Source organism: Musca domestica, unplaced genomic scaffold (assembly GCF_030504385.1).
Source record: "Musca domestica strain aabys unplaced genomic scaffold, Musca_domestica.polishedcontigs.V.1.1 21, whole genome shotgun sequence".
In the NCBI taxonomy this organism is placed as follows: Eukaryota; Metazoa; Arthropoda; class Insecta; order Diptera; family Muscidae; genus Musca; species Musca domestica.
The window spans coordinates 12,336,356-12,356,336 of record NW_026712258.1 but is presented as its reverse complement, the minus strand read 5'-3'; the positions used below and the strand labels follow the sequence as shown (position 1 = coordinate 12,356,336).

General features: G+C 35.6%; 1 protein-coding gene across 1 annotated transcript in view; it reads left to right on the top strand.

The window, feature by feature from the left end:
* The first annotated feature begins 41 nt into the window (after positions 1-41).
* LOC101900523 (nicotinamidase) overlaps positions 42-19,981 on the top strand; it is a 68,070-nt gene continuing 48,130 nt past the window's right edge. Inside the window, exon 1 of the mRNA XM_059122761.1 lies at positions 42-260. The gene's annotated coding sequence lies outside the window, so the exon portion shown is untranslated. The remainder of the gene's footprint in view (positions 261-19,981) is intronic.

Here is a 19,981-nt window from a genome sequence, read left to right as displayed (position 1 = left end):
CTTTGCGCCTTTAAATACGTTCTGGCAGCGGTTTTGTTTTTTAGTTTTTTCTTTTGCCTTCGCCGTTGGACACGCTAATCGTACGTCATAATTTCACAAAATTACGTTTGCCGGTTTGTTTATGAAACAAAAAAAAATTGGGCGCGAATTATTTTGTTTTGATTGTTGTTACTTTTTGGGGAAAAAACAAAAACAATTTTATTCAGAAAATCGCGTGAGTGTGACGTAAAGTAAGTGCCAAAAACCTTCTCGGCAAGTGTGTAAGTAATTCTGTGTAAAGTGCAAAAGTAGAAATACCTACAACGAAAATATCTTAAAGGTCTGTCCATTACCAAAGGCTTCTGTTGGTGACACACCGACATCCGTACATATGATTTGTGTACATCTTACCCCCTTGCAAGTTGTGTACACCCGTCTGGCGCACTAACACGTTGTATAAATCTCTCTTCGATTTTCTTGTTTTCAGTGAGTATTGAGAATGCTGTATGTTTTGTAAGGGTTGCCATGAGATGTGCTTTGTTTGCATTAAGCGGGGAAGTGTGTCATTTGTATGTTGGTTAACAATTGGTCTGTGCATCAATCTTGCAAATTAATACTAATTTGTGCTCATGGTAGAATGAAGAAGGTAAAGTCATGCAATAATATATTTAAAATTTCAAAATGATTTTGAATTTGAATTCTAAAATATGAGAAAAATGTTTTCTTTGCAAAAAATCAATTTTGGCCGGAATGATTTTTTATTGTTCCCACATCCGAAAAGGGCCGTAGATGATGGTCTCAAGCATGTGACTCTTATAATTATTGGGGCAGGCATCGTCCAATTTTCCAAACGGAGCTGCATCCCATCTTTACATCAGATATTGTGTATGCAGACGAATGAGATGTGAAAAGTTTGACAAGAAATTTTTTCTATTTTGTGATGTTTTTGGTTTTACAATATTTTTACCCGATGTGGTAGATGTACCAGAAGAAGTGATCCGTTCTTCATACCAGATCTCATTTTGGCAGAAATATTGGAATGTAAAATTGGAAGATAACTCCCTTTCCTTATTTTATATGATTATTTAAAATGTTGGGAGAGGAACAAGAAGGACCACACTAGATCCTGTATTGGTGGAAATTTTAGGGTGTGCCGTTCAATTTGCGTTTTATAGTAGCCATTGTTATGCAAAAGTTTAACCTGTGGAGAAGGTACCAGCAGGAGTGGTCCGTTATATACGTTCTTCATATCCGATATTTCGTTGGTAGAAACATTGGGATGCACGAAATTTAAAGACAATTGGAGGTACTGAAAGAATTGGGTGGATATTGTTCCTTTTCACATCTGACATCTAAATTGGTGCAAATATTAGAATTTATTTTGAAACGGTTAGTCAATATATATCAACTTATGTAACCAATATACTCTTTTTAAGTATCCGTCCTTCGAAAGAGACTTGAAATCTTCTCTCTGGATTTTTTTTATTTTTCAACATAATAATCGTTTAGTTTGCTGCCCTTCTGTCCTTGAGTTGTTTTCCGCTACGGTATGTTCAAAAAAGGCTACGCGAATCAAAGTTTAGAAATAATGAAGAAAAGACTGCAATTTGGGAATCTTCTGGACCCCATGCCACAGGAAGGTTTCTCCCTACAAAATGTATGTTGTTTTAATCATGATAAAAAGGCCCACCTTCGGTGAAATTTTAATTTATGGAACACATATTGGACTAATCATGGATGGAGCCGACTACGTAATACCTTTAACCACACTGAATATTTGCCACAAATATTTCATACCACAAAATTGATTGCATATTTGAATGGTTTATAAATGTAAATAAACAACTCTTGTTTTTGTTGTGACAGATTATATTTGACAAGCTCAGTTACAGAAAATGCAAAGATCGGAATGCTTGTTTGAAATGACTTTACCTTCTTTATTCTACCATGTTTGTACTATTATTTCTCGTTATATTTAAGGGAAAAATCAGTTGTTGTAGTAACATCTTTTAATTGTTCAAGTTCCGGAACAAAGTAAATATTACACTAATCTCTGTTTAGATAATCCTTCAAAGATGCTTTGGAAATATGGTCGTTTTCTAAAAAGTTTATTTATTTCCGCACAAGATTACTTTTACAAATGACATTTTTAAGCTTCTTTTCGGCCAGATTTGTATAGAGAATTATGTGATACCTTAAATATTATGGTAGTTGCGATTTTCGTTACATCTATATGAAATTTTTCAGCTAAGATTGCACAGATTGACAATAATGCAAATAGCCGGACAATTTTGTGTCGAGAACTCTGAAATTTTAGGAAATGTGATGAAAGTGTGTTAAGTAATATGAGATATACTGTATATTGATAAAGGTTTAATTAATGTTATCGAACAATGTTTCCATATCCATGAATATTTCTGCAAAAATATTCTAATAAGTGTGCATGAATAGATGCCAGCTTTAAATATGTTTATGGCACGTCTAATTGAACCTTAATTCCATTGTACATACAGGGTGAGATGGTTGACACTAAAAATACCAAAGTGTCGACCAACTCGAACAAATCCAAACTTATTCTAAGATTTGATGCTGTTTCCGACATTTATTGCTTTTTTTCAATAAAATTAAATAAAAATGTAAAAATTATGGCGTTTGACTTTGTTGCAGTATTTTTTTATCTCACCCGGTATATAGGCAATTTTCTACTTCAAGGATTGTGATCTACCAAATCTTAAATACTACATTTGAAACAATTTCGTGTGTAAGTGTGACTAGGATTATGAAAATACTTAATATCGGTGGGTATCGTAATATGTGCGCTATAGGAAAACGATGACCTAAATATTCAATGATCTGCCAACGGAGCTAGAACCCATTATGACCCGCATATACCAATTTTTAGACAAATCCTTAAAAAATGTGACAAAAATCCTCAAAATATCGAATATCGGGATGTACCGTAATATAGGGAATATACCAAAACTTGGACCTATGCATTCAATGTTTCGCCACATAAGCTAGAACCCATTATGACCCACAAATACCAATTTTTAGACAAATCCGTGGAAAAATGTGGCAAAAATCATCAAAATATCGAATATCGTGAGGTACCGTTATATAGCGGCTATACAAAAACGTAAGCCGATATATCTCATTTTTAATACCAACCATTCTAGACACCATACAAATTGTTCTGCCAAATTTTAAAGTTCTACGTCGAATAAATTGGGCTGTATCGTGATTTCAACAAACAGACAGTCCGTCTGTATTTTAAATCGACTATCGATATTTTAAATCGTTAAATCGACTTCGAATTTTATGCTGATTATGAATATATATACTTAATGGGGTCTACGACAAATATTAAGGGATGTTACAAAAGGAATGACAAAAGTAATATACCCTCCTTTTCAAGGTGGCGGGTATAAAAATTAATCTTTGCTACTAATCTCTAGTTTCACTATCTATAACCCCTCGTGGACTACTGATTCATCACCTTAAATAACATAACAATGTCACTAGTGACTTCTGATCGACAAGCTCATACAAATGTACATTTAAGACTCCACAAAGTATATATATTCTTGATCAGCATAAAATTCTATTCCGATTTAGCGATACCCGTCCGTCTGTGGAAATCTCTCTAGCTTCCGAACGAATTGAAGTAGATTGATAAAATTTTACTCAAATGTACATAATGTCTGCAGGACTTTTGGCATAGAAAATGGGTCATGTAGGTCCAAGTCTTTGTATAGCCCCCCATATAACGGTACCTCCCGATGTTCGGTATTTTTAGCGACATTATTCACCGTAATTGTTTCAAGTTTGGTATTCGAAGTTCGTAATGAATATTCGGTTTAAGTAAAATTACATTCACATACAAAATCTTTACCCAGGTTAAGCCTGAAATTGTCAATCACAATAAATTCAATGTATGTTTTATATTATCAAAAATAGTGTTATTGGTCAATTATCAGGTTTAACCTGGGTAGAAATTTGGGATATAAACGTTCTTTAAAGGTGAAAATACATAGAAGGCTTTTTTGACTGGCTTAAGTCGTCGGCTGGCTTTGTCGGAAAAGAACAAAGGAGCGTACGGCAAAATCGAACTAAGTCAACCTATAGCTCCTTTGTTCCTATACGAAGAAGCCAGCCGATGACTTAAGCCAGTCAAAAAAAACCTTTTATGTATTCCCACCTCAACACAGCAAATTAATGGACTAAAGAATACGACTAGATAAACAGTTTTTTATATTGAATTCATTATGTTCTAGAAACTAAGAGAACGCATGAAGAAACTATAACAAATCTAGAAACGTTAACGTCGAATATCGTTAACCTCAAACGAGATCATTTCCAAAAAAAGGCGGTGGGTAATACACTCTTCAATTGTTTTATTTTAAAAAAATCGCCGATGTAAAATCAGAATTATGGTTGCCATATTCCTGATCATGGAATTTCACTGCTGTTGTAGATTTACATTTAAAAAGTACGTGAACACAGCAATAGTTTTAAAAATGGTAGAGATTTTCACGTTCTACAACTGAGATTTGTTTTAATGCAAAATTGTTTAAGAAATGATGTATTACTTAAATAGGGAATTTAGAGTAGGAAGTTCCATGCAGTAAAAATAAATGCTTTACTCTGTAGTACTTATTTTAATCTGTTAATTTGCGTTTAATTACCCATAAAATAGTCTGTATATATTAAATCGTTTATTTACTTTAATCTTTTAATGTAACGTTACGGATTTATTTAACTCCTGAGATTGGTTGGTGTAACCGATTTAGCCCATGAGACTACCTTTGTTTGCAGTGGAATATGTTTCGACTCGAAACAAAGTCGTTCATGCCCCAATGTTAAAAATCTCTCAAATACACCTAAAGAACTGGATAAAACTAGATTATAATGTTTTTGTGGACATTAGCCTAAATCAATAGAAAATCATGTCATCATAAAAACATTAAAAAATAACTTGATTTGCTACTTGAAAATTAATGCAAATGTGTTCCTACCGTTTGGAGAATTTGTTATTAATCGGAAATATTGTTAATTAGCAGAAGCCGCTAAAATACCAATATTCTCATTAAGAAATAAACAACACCATTAAGGAAAGTTTAAAATATGGGTGGACTACCAATTGCCATTTAACCGAATTAATTCTTGGAAATATACATAATCTTATTTAATTTTTATACTAATGCCTTAATATTTCCATACAAACAATTTTTTAAATATGCATTTTTCTACTAGCCTTCTGTAAAATTTACAAAAGGCCATCGTATTTTAGTTCTTCACTTTAAACATTATAGGTTTTTGGTCACATTATGAGCTGGTATTTTGTAATTCTAAGGGGATGTGTAATAGACGTACCGGATTTTCATTTAACTCGAAATATTTGTTACGAGTTTTCAACTGAATGACGGAAATTCAAAAAGCCTTTACCAAAACGCGGTCTGCTGTTTGGCCGACCAAGGGTATTTTCTGGGTATTCATCCTTAATTCTAATCAAATGACCTTGAGTGCGGGCAACCCTTAAACATGTTTTGTTTATGAAATCTCTTCACAATATTGGAATTATTCTCTTGCCTTCTCTCCCATGTCATGCGCCTGCCAAGCTGAAGTTCAGGGTCGAAAATTTATTTGGAATTGTTTTGTTTCATTTCAATTGAATTTTATTAAAGGACTTCTGCGAAATTGATGAGATAACAAATTACTTTATTTCACAACGCTACGTTACACAAGTGAATCACCTTTTACATTTGAAAAGCAGCATGTGCAGTTTGAAGAAATTTGGTTGCGAGAGAAAAGTTATGAGAGACTTTCCGTAAATACTCAATGTATGCAACGTGCATACAGTTGGTCAACTAATTATTGTCAAACATGGGAGAAATTTAAACCATATAAAAGCTTTTTTATTTTTGCAACAAATCGTAGTAAAAATAGATCCAAATTTAGGAGAAGACAGACAAATGTGGCAATCTCCTTTACTACTTTTTATTAGACAAATTTGGCCGATTGACTGTTATATTGATTTTGAATGATTGCGCCGAAGAAGCGTTCTTCGCATTGGTTACTCAAATACGACTTTGATGCTCTAGACATATGGCGGAGTTAATGTGAATTAAAAAGCTTTTTTTTTGCCCTGACAGACGCCAGTATTTGCATTTACGTTTCGATCCAATCCAATTTCGATCCACAGATCCAATAAAATCTCCGTGTCTCTCTGGCACCGCACACCTCGGTTCTATTATACTGTTTAATTTTCATATTTAGGAAAAAACAATAACAAATCTTACAATTTTTGTTTTGTAATTTGTTGTTATCCATTTTGTTTTTCATATACGCAAATAATTTGTCAAAAGCTCATTGATTTTTGTCTTCGTTGCCACATGCAATTTGCTTAATGCAGTTTAAATTCAGTTTCATGTAAAAAAGTAACTTAGTTCGGCCAGGCCGAACTTTTAATACCCTCCACCATTTGGAAGAAACTTGAAAAATTAAAAAAAAAATCCGAAAACTACCACTTAAATGAAAACCGTTATATTAGGACTATACGAAGACGTGAACCTGCATATGAAATTTTTATCAAATACCAAATTTGAAACATTCCGGTGAATAATGTCGCTAAAAATCATGAAAATACCGAATATCGGGATGTACCGTTAAAAGGGGGCTATTTGAACCCCTGGACCTGTATAGATATATACTATAGTACCCATTACGAACTTTCAATACGAAATTTGAATCGATTCCGGTGAATAATGTCGCTAAAATCATCAAAATACCGAATATCGGGAGGTACCGTAATATGGGGGCTATACGAAGACGTGGGCCTGCATACGCAATTTTTTGCCATAGTACCCATTAAGATTTTTCAATATAAAATTTGAAACGATTCCGATGAATAATGTTCATGAAATCATCAAAATACCGACTATCGGAAGGGTACAGTTATATGGGGGCTATACAAAGACCTGGACCAGCATAGACATAGGTTGTAATACTCATTGAGATCTTCCAATACACAATTTGAAATAATTCCGATGAATAATGTCGCAAAAATCATTAAAAACCCGAATATCAGGAGGTACCATTAATGGGGGCTAAACGAAGACTATGGACCTGCATATACAAGTATTTGTTATAGACTGTATTTGAAATAATTCTGGTAAATAATGTCGCTAAAATCATGAAAATACCGAATATCGGAAAGTTCCGTTATATGGGAGATGTACGGAGACGTCGACCTGCATACGGAATGTTTTGCCATAGGTTTTAGTACCCACTAAGATCTTTCAATACGAAATCTGAAACGATTCCGGTAAATAAGGTTCCTGAAATCATCAAAATACCGAATATCGGAAGGTACTGTTATATAGGGGCCCTACGAAGACGTGGACCTGTATACACAAATGTTTGTTAAAGACTGTAGTACCCATTACGAACTTCAAATACGAATTTTGAAATAATTCTGGTAAATAATGTCGCTAAAATCATGAAAATACCGAATATCGGAAGGTACCGTTGTATGGGGGCTATACGAAAACGTTTACCGACATGGCCCATTAACGAACTTAACCTGTCTACTGGGAAAATATTCTTGCATGCACCATTTTAGCCTTCTATCTCAATTCGTTCGAAGGATAGCGTGGTTACAACAGACAGACAGACGGACATCGCTAAATCATCTTAGAATTTTACGCTGATCCAGAATATATATACTTTGTAGGGTCTATCATGAATATTTCGAAGAGTTACAAACGTATTTACAAAGCTAATATACCCTCCATAGAATGACGGAGGGTATAAAAATTAAGTCTGCGGCAAAGCGAACGTACTGTCTTTTTCGGAAATGGTATAAAATTGGCATCTAGCTGCACTCACATTGTTGTCAAGTCAAAAAATTTCGTTGAACGATTTGAAAGGTGTTAATATTGCCACTATGTGAAATTAAATTAGAATCCCTCAACGAAATATACATGCACATGCTATTGACATGTTACCTAATTGGCAACAACAACATAATAAACAACAGTTATATATATAGTTATATATATTTTTTCTACTTTTCAAAAAAAGTTAAAATAACAACATTTAGTAAACTGAATGGAATAATGTTACAATGAATTACCAATCATATCGTATGAACTTGTTAATTTGTATAAATTATTTTGAGAGCCGAACAGAGTAGTTTAAATGCCAATTACTTTTCTCAGTATATTTTGTTCAGTTTTGTCGTTCGTATATACCGTTATAAAAAGTTAAGGGAAACACAGAAAACACTTCGTTTTTGTGTGTGACATTGGCATCACTTTTCAGAAGTATGTTACCAACCTTTTTCAAGCATTGCATGCCAATGGTGTGGTGTCTGCTAGTGATGTATAGATGGCGCTAGATTAGATTTTAATCATGTAATGGTTGGCAATTCTTTGTAAAAGCGGAATGATATTTAGGGGTGGCAAAGCGTTTAACTGAAAAATTCGATGGAAAATCGGAAATTTTTTTTGTTATTGTAACAAAGACGAACATCAAGTAAAATTGTTAAAAAGTACGTTTGGAACGTTTGCAATTGTTTCGTTTTGGATTTTCTCGAAGTATGAAACAGAACCAATGCTCAAATAAAGGGACTTGGTTTTTGTACTTGATGAATATTTGAGTGGAAACAAGTACATCAATGGAATATACTCTACTGAAAACGAAACCCTATAGAGTATATGCGAGGACATATAATATAATTCGATGGGATATTGGTAGTAGAAAAATATGCTGTGTCAAATATGTTATATCATGACATAGCATCATGTTGTAATTTAGCAGACCTGACGTTTTTATGGGGAATTCTCTGATTTTTATCGATTAAATTTACGCGGAAATGCTCTGGAATAGATTTTTGAGTCTATATATATCATATTTCATGTTTTTCTTTTAGTTTTTACACAATTTTTTTGGCGAATAACATATTTCTATAATGTTTCTAATGCATTTTTGTCAAAATTAAATGGCCCATGAATTTTATCCAATTTTTATAGTTTTATTTTCTTGGTATATGTCTTTTGTATATATACAAGGTGTCTTTGAACAAAATCCGTTTCAGGACATTTGGATTCAAACTAGGGCTGTTTGTCCGGCTGGCTGTTGCGCACCAAACTTGGTTCATAGTAATGTTAATGTCAAACTTAGATCGAGTTCGGAGATGGGCAATATCGATCCACTCCTTCTGGTACCTCCCACACAAAATGTCAACATTTCAGTCCACTCCATCAAATAACTCCCCCACTAAGGGTCAATGTTTTGAATAAATATTACTCTTGTAAAATGTGATGTAAGAGCCCGATTATCTCCAAATTACACAAATCACAATATTTTTATTAACCCAAGGTTTGGTGTGAAGATCGAATATATCGGTCCACTCATTCTGGTACCTTCCCTACAGAGGGTCAAAATGTTGAATATTCATGAAGCTCATAAAACACGAAATTAACATCCGATTCCATTCAGACTTGGCGCATCTCAATATTTCCATAAACACAAGATCTGTTATAAAAATGGTAGAGATCGGACAATTCCTTCTGGTACCTCCCCCACAAAGGGGCGACGTTTTGAAGGACCAAAACGATCATAAAATCGGAAATAAGCATCTGATTTTCTTCAAATTAGACACATCACAATATTTGTATTAACCCTAAGTCTGGTGTGAAAATGGTACCTCCCCCACAAAGGGTCACAATTTTCAATACCCGTGAAACTCATAAAACGCGAAATTAACATCCGATTCCATTCAGACTTGGCACATCTTAATGTTTCCATCAACACAAGACCTGTTATCAAGATGGTGCAGATCGGACCATTTCTTCTGGTACTTCCCCCACATAGGGTTTAAGATTTTGAAAAACAAAACGCTCAAAGAAAACGAAATAAGCATCCAACTCCCTTCACATTTCACAACTCTAAACATTTTTGCCAACACAGGATCTGCCAACCCACAAAGGGTCACAATTTCCAATACTTACTGGGTGAGATGAAAAAACTGCAACCAACTTTAGACTGCTGTCATTTCGTGGTGAACTGCCGAATTTGGTTTTCTTCGATGAGAAAACATTCGTTGTCCAGCAGTTTGTAAATAAACAAAATGATCGTGTTTACTTCCCAAAAGAGGTCAGCTCAAAATGTGTATCTTCGGTTGGCCACAGAACTAAAGCGTCGGTCATGGTGATGGTGTGGGCCGTAACAGCCGATGGTCGCCATCCACTCGTATTAATCGACCGTGGCATCAGAAAAAGGTTGGCACAAAAAAATACCAAAGTGTCGATCACCTCAAGCAAGCGCTTCGCCGGAAATGGTAAAGCATCAATAATGATAAAGTCCTCCAATGTAAAACTTGCTTTCAAAATTGTCAATTTAAATTTTGATGCGATCGAATTTGATACCCTATTTTATTTGTTTATTAAATTAAATTGCAAAAGATTATGTTTTATTTCGAAACCATAAAAAATATGTCCGTCATAATAATTTAACACCATTGCCCATAACCACAAACAACAAAAACCATATTTTTTATCCATTGCATGTCTGTTTCTAAGGAGAAGCCCTGAACAAAAATAAGTCATAAATAGCAGCAGCAGCAGCAACAACAACAACAGCCAGGGCTATATTGAACTCTTATTGAACCCATAAATAATGCCACAACTGCTATGTCTGGAAAAATGCTACCTTAATTTGGCTGCTTAACTGGAAAATCCTTTTTTGCTGTTTGTCGGTTTGTTTGTCAACAGGAACAGCCGAGAATAACAACAGTCAAAGGAAAGCGACCACACACACACACACACCCATACAGAAATTGGCTGGCAAGTGCATATGAGATGGTTGAACGCAACCGATATGGTTCGAAGTTGTGCCATAACAGGGAACAAAGTTGCGAAAGAAATTGTACATAGGGGGTCCTTTTTGTTGTTGCTACTGTTGTTGGGCAGTAAAGCAATAAAAACCTGCAAATGTTGGAAAGATTGATTTACGAATATTTAATGGCTGAGCGACATCTGCTGTCATAAATTTCCCTTCGAAGGAAATTCATGTTTGCTTGGAATCAGGTTGCTCTCTTCGGGGAGGTGTAGTTGGTTGCTATTATTGGCGATAGCCTCCTTCGCTTCCCCCTTCGTATCACCATCAGTTGACATTTGTCTAGAACTGCACAGCACGTGTGAATTGTGTCCATAAAATGGTAGATTTTTTTTTATACGACGTCATCGATTATGAATGAAGTGTCCTCCTGTCCAGTTCAGACCTTTTTTATGGACACAACAAAAGAAAAAAACACAAAAAGTGAAAAATAAACATCATTCTAGCGGGACACTTTATATTTTATTTGTTGGGGGTTGGGGATGAAAACAGAACAAAGTTTTATCGTTTCTTCGTTTGCGAATTTTTATGACACTTCGCATAAATGATGGATAAATGCCATAACAACGAGGTAAAGATAATGGTTTGAAAATATTAATTGATGGACACATTTTTATGGCAGTACATATCTGACAGTTATTTTTTTATTCGCTTTGAATTTATTGATTTGAAGGTCGTATTTGTATTGTTCGCAAAACCCTAGAAATTTACTGGGCTAGGTTAAGGCGGAATAAATAATTGTAAAATAAATAAATTGGTAAATAAATATGTAAACAAATAAAAAATATAAATAAGAAACCAAATAAGAAATTAATAAATAATAAAATATTAAAACAAGTAAGCAAAGGCTATAGCCGTGCGAGGCCGACTATGTTATACATACCCTACAACACTACAATATGTTAGACGCCCCTTATGTCCAAATCCATATTGGAAGATTTCGCTTTTGAAATTAGGAAATTTTTGAAATTAGGATCCTTTTGAAGTTAGGATTTGGAATGTCCCTAGTCATTTGCCCAATATTTATGCACTCCGTCGTGCAGTTAGTTGTTGTAGTCGATATTACAGCTAAATATAATCCAATAGTCATCCAAAATGCTAGAATTCTTCCCTTTCCACTCTTTCATCAGGCGTGTCGATTGGCTTCAATTGTGTGATCAGGAAATAGTTTCTGTTGTTTGCGATCATCTCCAAAAGCAAGAGGCCCCTCTCTATCTCTAAATTTAGACTCATCTGTATGAATTGCTTGTCTACGATATTTGGTTATATTCGTCAACGAAATTAGCATACAAAATCCAGAAGTTCGCCTTTGGTGTATGTCGGATATCGCCGGTAAGTAATGCAGGTATTTTTTCACACAAAATTAGTGATCCATTGTACCCGCTGTCCTAAACTCTCACTTTATGCGAGATTTCGTGCCCTTTGGTTTCTATTTGTTACCTTTATAACGGCTGCAAAATCAGGAAAAATTTTAGTTGTTGGTCCATTTCAACCCCTAAATATATTGTGGACATCTTTGAAAACAATAGGACTAGCTCTTCTTAGCTCTTCGTGAGGACCGGACGATATTTGAAATCCCTATATAATAACCCCCACCTGTGTTGTAAGGTGAAAAATATTACAAAATATTATAAGTCAAATTGAAACAATCGCAAGCGATAAAAAATATGAAAAATAAAAAAAAATGTCGCAAAATACTACAAAATCTATATTAATATCATTATTGATATCTTTTTCAGCGATTTTTAAGATTTTATGCTTTAATGCTTTAATGTCAAGAGGGCATTCTGAATTGACAAAATTTGTCATTCTTGAGATATAAGCCATTCTAACTAACATCCCCTTCCTTTGTATATACACATTGCATATATTTCGCTGTATATATCCGATATATTTACTATTGGCATTTACGTAACGGTCAGAATTAATCAGTTCGTCTATTTGTGATTTCGCCGGCATTAAAAATATTCGTGGTTTAGTGGAAAAGTTGACTTTTATTTAACACAAATGTTGTGGCCTATTTCACCCACTAAATATTACCCAATGACCATCAAAATTGGAAGACTTTTAGCCACCCCTAAGCTCTTCGATTGGTCCATAATTGCAACTTATAGAGCAACTCCAAAATCAGGAAATTTTTCAGTTTTTGGTCCATTTCAACCCCTAAATATTATGCTATCATCTCCAAAAGCAATAGGGTTCTATTCTGACCATAAACCCACCTTCATTTTCAATTTCGTGAGGATCGGACCATAATTGCGACCTGTAGAGTGATTACAAATTAACATGGACAGATGGACGGACGGACATACATAGCTAGATCGACTCAGCTCGGCGAGCTAGGAAGATCCATATATACTTTCCTATGTGGGAAACCAATATTTCGAGGTGTTACATAATTTTTGGCCCAATCAAACTTATAATATGTGTTGTAGGGTATAAAAATTCATAATTTCGGAAAGCAATTATGAAAGTAGAGCGAGCTAACAAGTTAAAAAAGGCATTTTAACATTCTGTAGGAAAACTGCCTCTAAAATTATCAAAATACCGAATATCGAAGGTGCAGTTATATGGAGTTATATGGAACTGTAGTGTTAATTATCTGCCAGAGAAGGCATATTGAGAACTCCAAATACCGGTTTTCCGATAATTCAGTAGAAAATTGAGGCGAACATAAATGACGAATATCGGAAGGTACCATTATATGGATGTATGCCTCATATGTAATTTTCTGTCATAGAAAATGTTAACCATTATCAACTTTAAATGCGATGCGATGTCTAAGGTCTGCGGCCAAAATGTTTGCATGCCCAAGGCTTTAATACACCCTCCAGAATATGTTCGCGATAATATTCGGCTTTATTCTGATGACACGGTAGATTAATACGAGCGGAGAGCGACCATCTGCCCACACCATCACCATGGTCGGCGCTTGAGCTCTGGTGGCCAACCGAAGGTGCACATTTTCAGCTGACCTCTTTGGCAAGTAAACGCGATCATTTTGTTTGTTTACAAACTGCTGGACAACGAATGTTTTCACATCAGAGAAAACCAAATTCGGCCAAGCGAAGCAACTCATTAGCTCTTTTAAATCAATTTTCTTTCTGTTGCGGTGAAAGTTTTTCACTTTTTAGAACTTCAATGGCTTTGCCGAATGGAATATTGCGATATGTTAAGCTCATGAGCCATTTTTCGGACATTGCGACGTGGATTTCGATTAAGTTGCTTCTTTACTTTTTCAACCATTTCTGGTGATGTTGCTGTTTTCTTACGTCCACTTCCTTGAGGTCGGGCTAAGCTACCAGTATCACGGTAAGGTACGATTTATTCACATTTAAATGCTGGAGTGCTCTAACGATAGCCACTTGTGGTTTTCCAGACATACCGTGGGTATGTCTTGGGTTAAGTAATTCAGGTCGTCTACTATGGCTAGGTAACTATTCTACGGTTTACAATTACCTGCATTCCGCAATGACTATGATGCGAAACAGCGAGCCGAGGCTCCTGCAGAACAGAGAGCTTAAACTCCAGCGATCCGAAGCTCAGGTGGAACAACGAATCGAAACCCCTGTGTAAATGAATTACCGGCCCCTCAACATAACTCAATGAGAGCCAGTCTTGAAAAAGATATCCCCAGCTAACGGGTTTGTTAGTTAGTTTGTTAGACGGCAAATTATTTGGGAAATCACAACCCTTTGGCGAGCCCCCCCCTGCAAGTCTGTCGTCATGCGACGAGAACATCGCATGTTCTTGTAGTCTTGGTAGGCCGTTGTTGTTAATATTATATAATGGAAATGAAATCATTACGTTACAAACGCTATATAGGTAAAATCGATCGGTAAAGGCTGTTAGGTTTTGAAAGGGAGATAAGATCAGGTAATTTTTTTTAAAATTTCTACTTAAACGTCAGAAGTTGTTACTGAGCAACTGATAAGAGCTAGAATGTGGACATTTTACTTGATGATAATACTTGGAAGATATAAGCCAGGATTTTTTAGAAATTCGTACTTTACGATAAAGAATTCGTAGTGAAGGTTGAGAGTGACGAGCTGCGGCAGGATTTCCCGGTACAAACAAACATAAAACAACATTGATTAGCCGAAAAGAGCCAGATATTTAAAAAATTTAAACCAGTAAAGAGTGGCCAAAGTCGGGCTGGGCCGACGTTATCCTACACCACTGCGCATGTATAGTAGATCGACATATAACAAATTAATGGTTTTATTGGGAATTTTTGAGAACTAAAACATTGGCCGTTTGAAGGCCACAATTCGTGCCAGTGGTGACCAATTTGAACAAATCTAAACTTATTCTAAATTTGATGCTATTTCCGACATTTTTTGCTTTCATTCAATAATATTTCAAAAAAATGTAAACTTTATGGCGTTTGACTTTGTTGCAGGTTTTTAATCTCGCCCTGTAATTTCAATCCATTATCGTTTATCCCTTGCACACAAAAGTTACGCTCTTTACACAACATAAACCTTGCAGTGGTCCAACACAAAAAAAAAAAAAAACATCCATCTGTTCGGAGAGAGCTAAAAAAGCGTATTCCAACAGCACTTAAAATGCCAAATTTAGCGAATATTTAAATAATGCTTACACGACATATTTTTGGTCAGCTATCGAAAATAACTGCACAGCGTTTAAGTTATGCCACACAAAATACATATGTAAAACGCTTTGCCTCCACCCAACCCTGTAATATACAAAGCTTCATAAGCAGTGTCCAGCACCCGATTTCGATTCATTTGCTCTATGCAACGATGCAGTAAAAACGATAATTTATCATAACATGAAATGGAGGTTTTTTTCTTCCTCTTTTTTTAGGTATCCATGGATATCCGTTAGCGCGAATTTTAGTGTTCCGCTCTATTGTTATTGGGTAAAGCTGAGGTAGAGGTGTTGGATTTCTATTCTATTCTGTTGTACGTTTTTTTGTAAAATATTTGTTTTTGGCTGTTTTTGTTATTCTTATCTCGTGCAGAGAGTTGGCTGCAATTTGAATGGAATCGCAAACGACTCATCCTCGCGCGAACATATGTGGCGACCACCTTCCATATGCGCTGCTGCATTCTGATGCGGGTTTTAGGAGAATTTCATAGAATAAGAAAAAAAAAAACCAAAAATTCCAATAAAAGGTGATTTCGGTTTGTTTGGTCTTTAGATATGGGCGAATGATAAGCATTCGAATGGCATAAGCACTCAATCACTTGCGACACGAATCATCCACAGAATTGTATGTGCGGCATAGAAAAGGTTTAAAAACTTTTAACGATATTTTGATGGCAATAGCTGGGATGACCCTAAATAAACGATTTTTCGCCTGTTTCTCGCGAAATGCATGAAGTTAATGCTAGGTACGGAATAGAAACATATTGTTTTTAGAGATATTCGCAAAGTTTGAGAGATTAAAATGAACCAAAAAGAGAAGATTTTCTTGATTTTGCAGGTCATCAAATAATATATAATGAGAAAGTGACTATAACTTTTGCTTGAAAAATACCAAATTGTCCCTTTAACCGCGAATATTTTTAATGCTGAAAATAACTTCCCTTCGAAATCATAAATACATGAAAAGGGCACTTCTGCATTAATAGTCAGAAATCGTAGAAATATAGCAAAAACCAGCAAGGAAAATTCAAAAGTCGGGCGGGGCCGACTATATGATACCCTACACCACTATGCGTATTTTGTACAGCTCCATAACAAACAAGTTATTATTGGGAATTTATGTGAAGTAGATCATACCAACTATGCGTAGTAGATCATATTTGAATGCATATCATGGCTTTAGAGTAGTCACAATTTGGGAACTATATCCAACTCTGAATCGATTTTCAACAAATTTGACGCAGGCTTTTGTACCTCTAGTACCGGAATAGTGCATGATATGACTTAGATAAGACTTATATTTAAAATTTATTGGAGCAACAGATATATCGGACCGAGTTTCACCAAATGGAAAAATTAGGTTGAATACGAAAAAAATCTATTCAATTGTGGGCTGATATTACATATATGGTGGAAAATAACCGTAAAATCGGATAAAGATGTATATCGAAGGTATATACAAATCTGAATCGATTTCGATAAACTTTGGTAGAGGTATTTTCGAGCTGCATCTGATGTCCGGAATAAAATATCCTTATTTTTGTTAGTGCTTATTACGTATGTGAGGGACTTTAACACCAAATCGATTGAAACATATACAGGGTGAGATGAAAAAACTGCAACCAACTTCATTTCAAAGCCTCTGGTCCGAGAGCTGTTAAAATGGTTCCAGTGACAGCTCATTATATTGTTTATAAGCGTACAAAAGCATTTTGGTGAGGACTTTCCAGAAAAAAGGTTATTCGTGATGAATTTCAAGCGTGATGGTGTAATTTCTTTATATTTGGCTGGAAACCAACAAGTGGCTATCGTTAGAGCACTCCAGCATTTAAATGGGTATCAATCTTTTGTGTCTCGTACCATCGCTCGTTACCGCGATACTGGTAGCGTAGCCCTACGTCAAGGAAGTGGACGGAAGAAAACAGCAACATCAGCAGAAATTATTGGAAGAGTAAAGAAGCGACTTGATCGTCGTAGGGGCCGTAAAATGGCTCGTGAGCTGAACATATCGCAATATTCCATTCGGCAAAAATTTAGAAAATAAGCTCGGGGTAAAACCTTTGAAATTCCAAAAAGTGCAAGAACTTACACCGCAACAGAAAGAAAATAGACTCAAAAGAGCTAAAGAGTTGTTTCGCTTGGCCGAAAGTTGTGAACTGCCGAATTTGATTTTCTCCGATGAGAAAACATTCGTTGTCCAGCAGTTTGTAAACAAACGAAATGATTGTGTTTACTTGCCAAAGACTTCAGCTGAAAATGTGCGCCTTCGGTTGGCCACCAGAATTCAAGTGCGGCCATGATGATGGTGTGGGCCGCCATGACAGCCGATGGTCGCTCTCCGCTCGTATTAATCGACCGTGGCATCAGAATAAATGCCGAATACTATTGCGAAAATATTCTGGAGGGTGTATTAAAGCCTTGGGCACGCAAACATATTGGCCGCAGACCTTGGACGTTCCAACAGGACTCAGCACGCGCCACCCAAGAATGGTTACAAAATGAGGTTCCTCGCTTCATTTCCAGCGCACAATGGCCACGAAAATCTCCGGATACCAATCCGTTGGACTATTGTGTCTGGAGTATTTTGAAATGCAAGGTTGGCACTAAAAAATACCAAAGTGTCGATCATCTCAAGCAAGCGCTTCGCCGGGAATGGGCCAAAATACCGCAGAGCAACATTTGGGCAGCGTATGACGATTTCATTGGGCGTTTGAAGGCCATAATTCATGCCAGAGGTGACCAATTCGAATAAATCTGAACTTATTCTAAAATTTTTGATGCTATTTCGGACATTTTTTGCTTTCATTCAATAATATTTAAAGAAAATGTAAAAATTATGGCGTTTGACTTTGGTGAAGTTTTTTATCTCACCCTGACACATAATTTTGCGTGGGGTTAGAATTTGGAACAGCGAAGAAGCGCACCTTTTGGGATCGACACAGTTCAGCGGTTGAAATGGACCATGCCTTTTGTGTAAAATATTCATTTTCAAACAAAATATTTTGCTTTAAATTTTGTGAATGACCGATTGATATTTTTTGATTGGCTACTTTGGCACTTCGTTTTGTTGGAGTTAGGCGAACCAAAATTTGCCTATAGAAAAAAGCTCTTTTTGTTTATTTACGTAAGGAAACCAAAAATTCTATTTGTCTGGCATTTGTCTTGCAATTGGAAGAAAAATAAGTTTGCTGAACAGGCTATTAAACTTTTGACGTTCCCTATAGTAGAATTTTATAGACTTTTTTTTGGATCCGTTAAATGGGAGTTTTTGGCCATATTTTCAACGAAAAGCACCAAATATACCTCTTTGTCGACCAACATAAACCCCGTATTCTTGTCGGCAATATTGCCGAAGATATTATAAACCTAAAATCAACGGATTTCACGAAATCTTAATCCGAAAATTTTACAAGTAAAAAGTACTTAAGTTCAGCGGGTCGATCTTTTAATACCCTTCACCATTTAAAACCAGTAAAGAAAGTCCTAAAGTCGGGCGTGGCCGACTTTATGATACCCTACACCACTTTGCTAATTAAGTAGAGCTCCACGTAACAATTAAAAGTTTTTAGTGGAGAATTCAATCATACACGCTATGATTATAATTATAATTTAAAGTTCAAAGAACTAAATATGACGAAGCATTTGTATGTTTTAAATTCGGACTTGTATTGCCCATTTGGTGCAAAATTAATTTAAAATCAGATAAAGATATATATGGGAGCTATATCCAAATCTGAACCGATCTCGAAAAAAATTTCCAAATGTATTTCTGAGCTGTATATGATATATTTCCTGAAATATCGTTGTTACGGAGTGCATATTACGGCTGTGGGTAACAAATACTAGAAATCGGATGAACAATATATATGGGGGCTATAGCTATATCTTAACCGATCTTCACCAAATTTGACATACTAGCTTCTGGACTCAATTCGGTCTTAAGTGCCAAATTTCATCCCATTTGGACAAATATTAGACGTTTTTTGCACAATAAAAGGTAAATCGGACGAAGTTATATATGGGAGCTATATCCAATTCTGAACCGATCTCGATAAAAATTAGCAAATGTATTTCTGAGCTGTATTTGATATATTTCCCCAAATATTTTTGTTGCAGAGTGCATACTACGGCGGCAGTGGACAAAAATAACAAATCGGATGAACAATATATATGGGAGCTATAGCTATATCTGAACCGATTTCGATCAAATTTGGCAGACATATTTTCAGGCCTAATTTGGGTGTATATGCAAAATTCCATACAATTCGGGCTGATATTACACGTTTGGTGCACAATAAAAGGCAAATCGGACGAAGATATATATGGGAGCTATATCTAAATTTTTACCGATTATCTCCAATTTCAATAGGGTTCGTCCTTGGGCCAAACAAAAGATCTTTGCAAAATTTCATCTGGATCGGGCAATAAATGCGACCTGTACTTTGTTTACAAAAATACATGGACAGACGGACGGACGGACGGACGGACA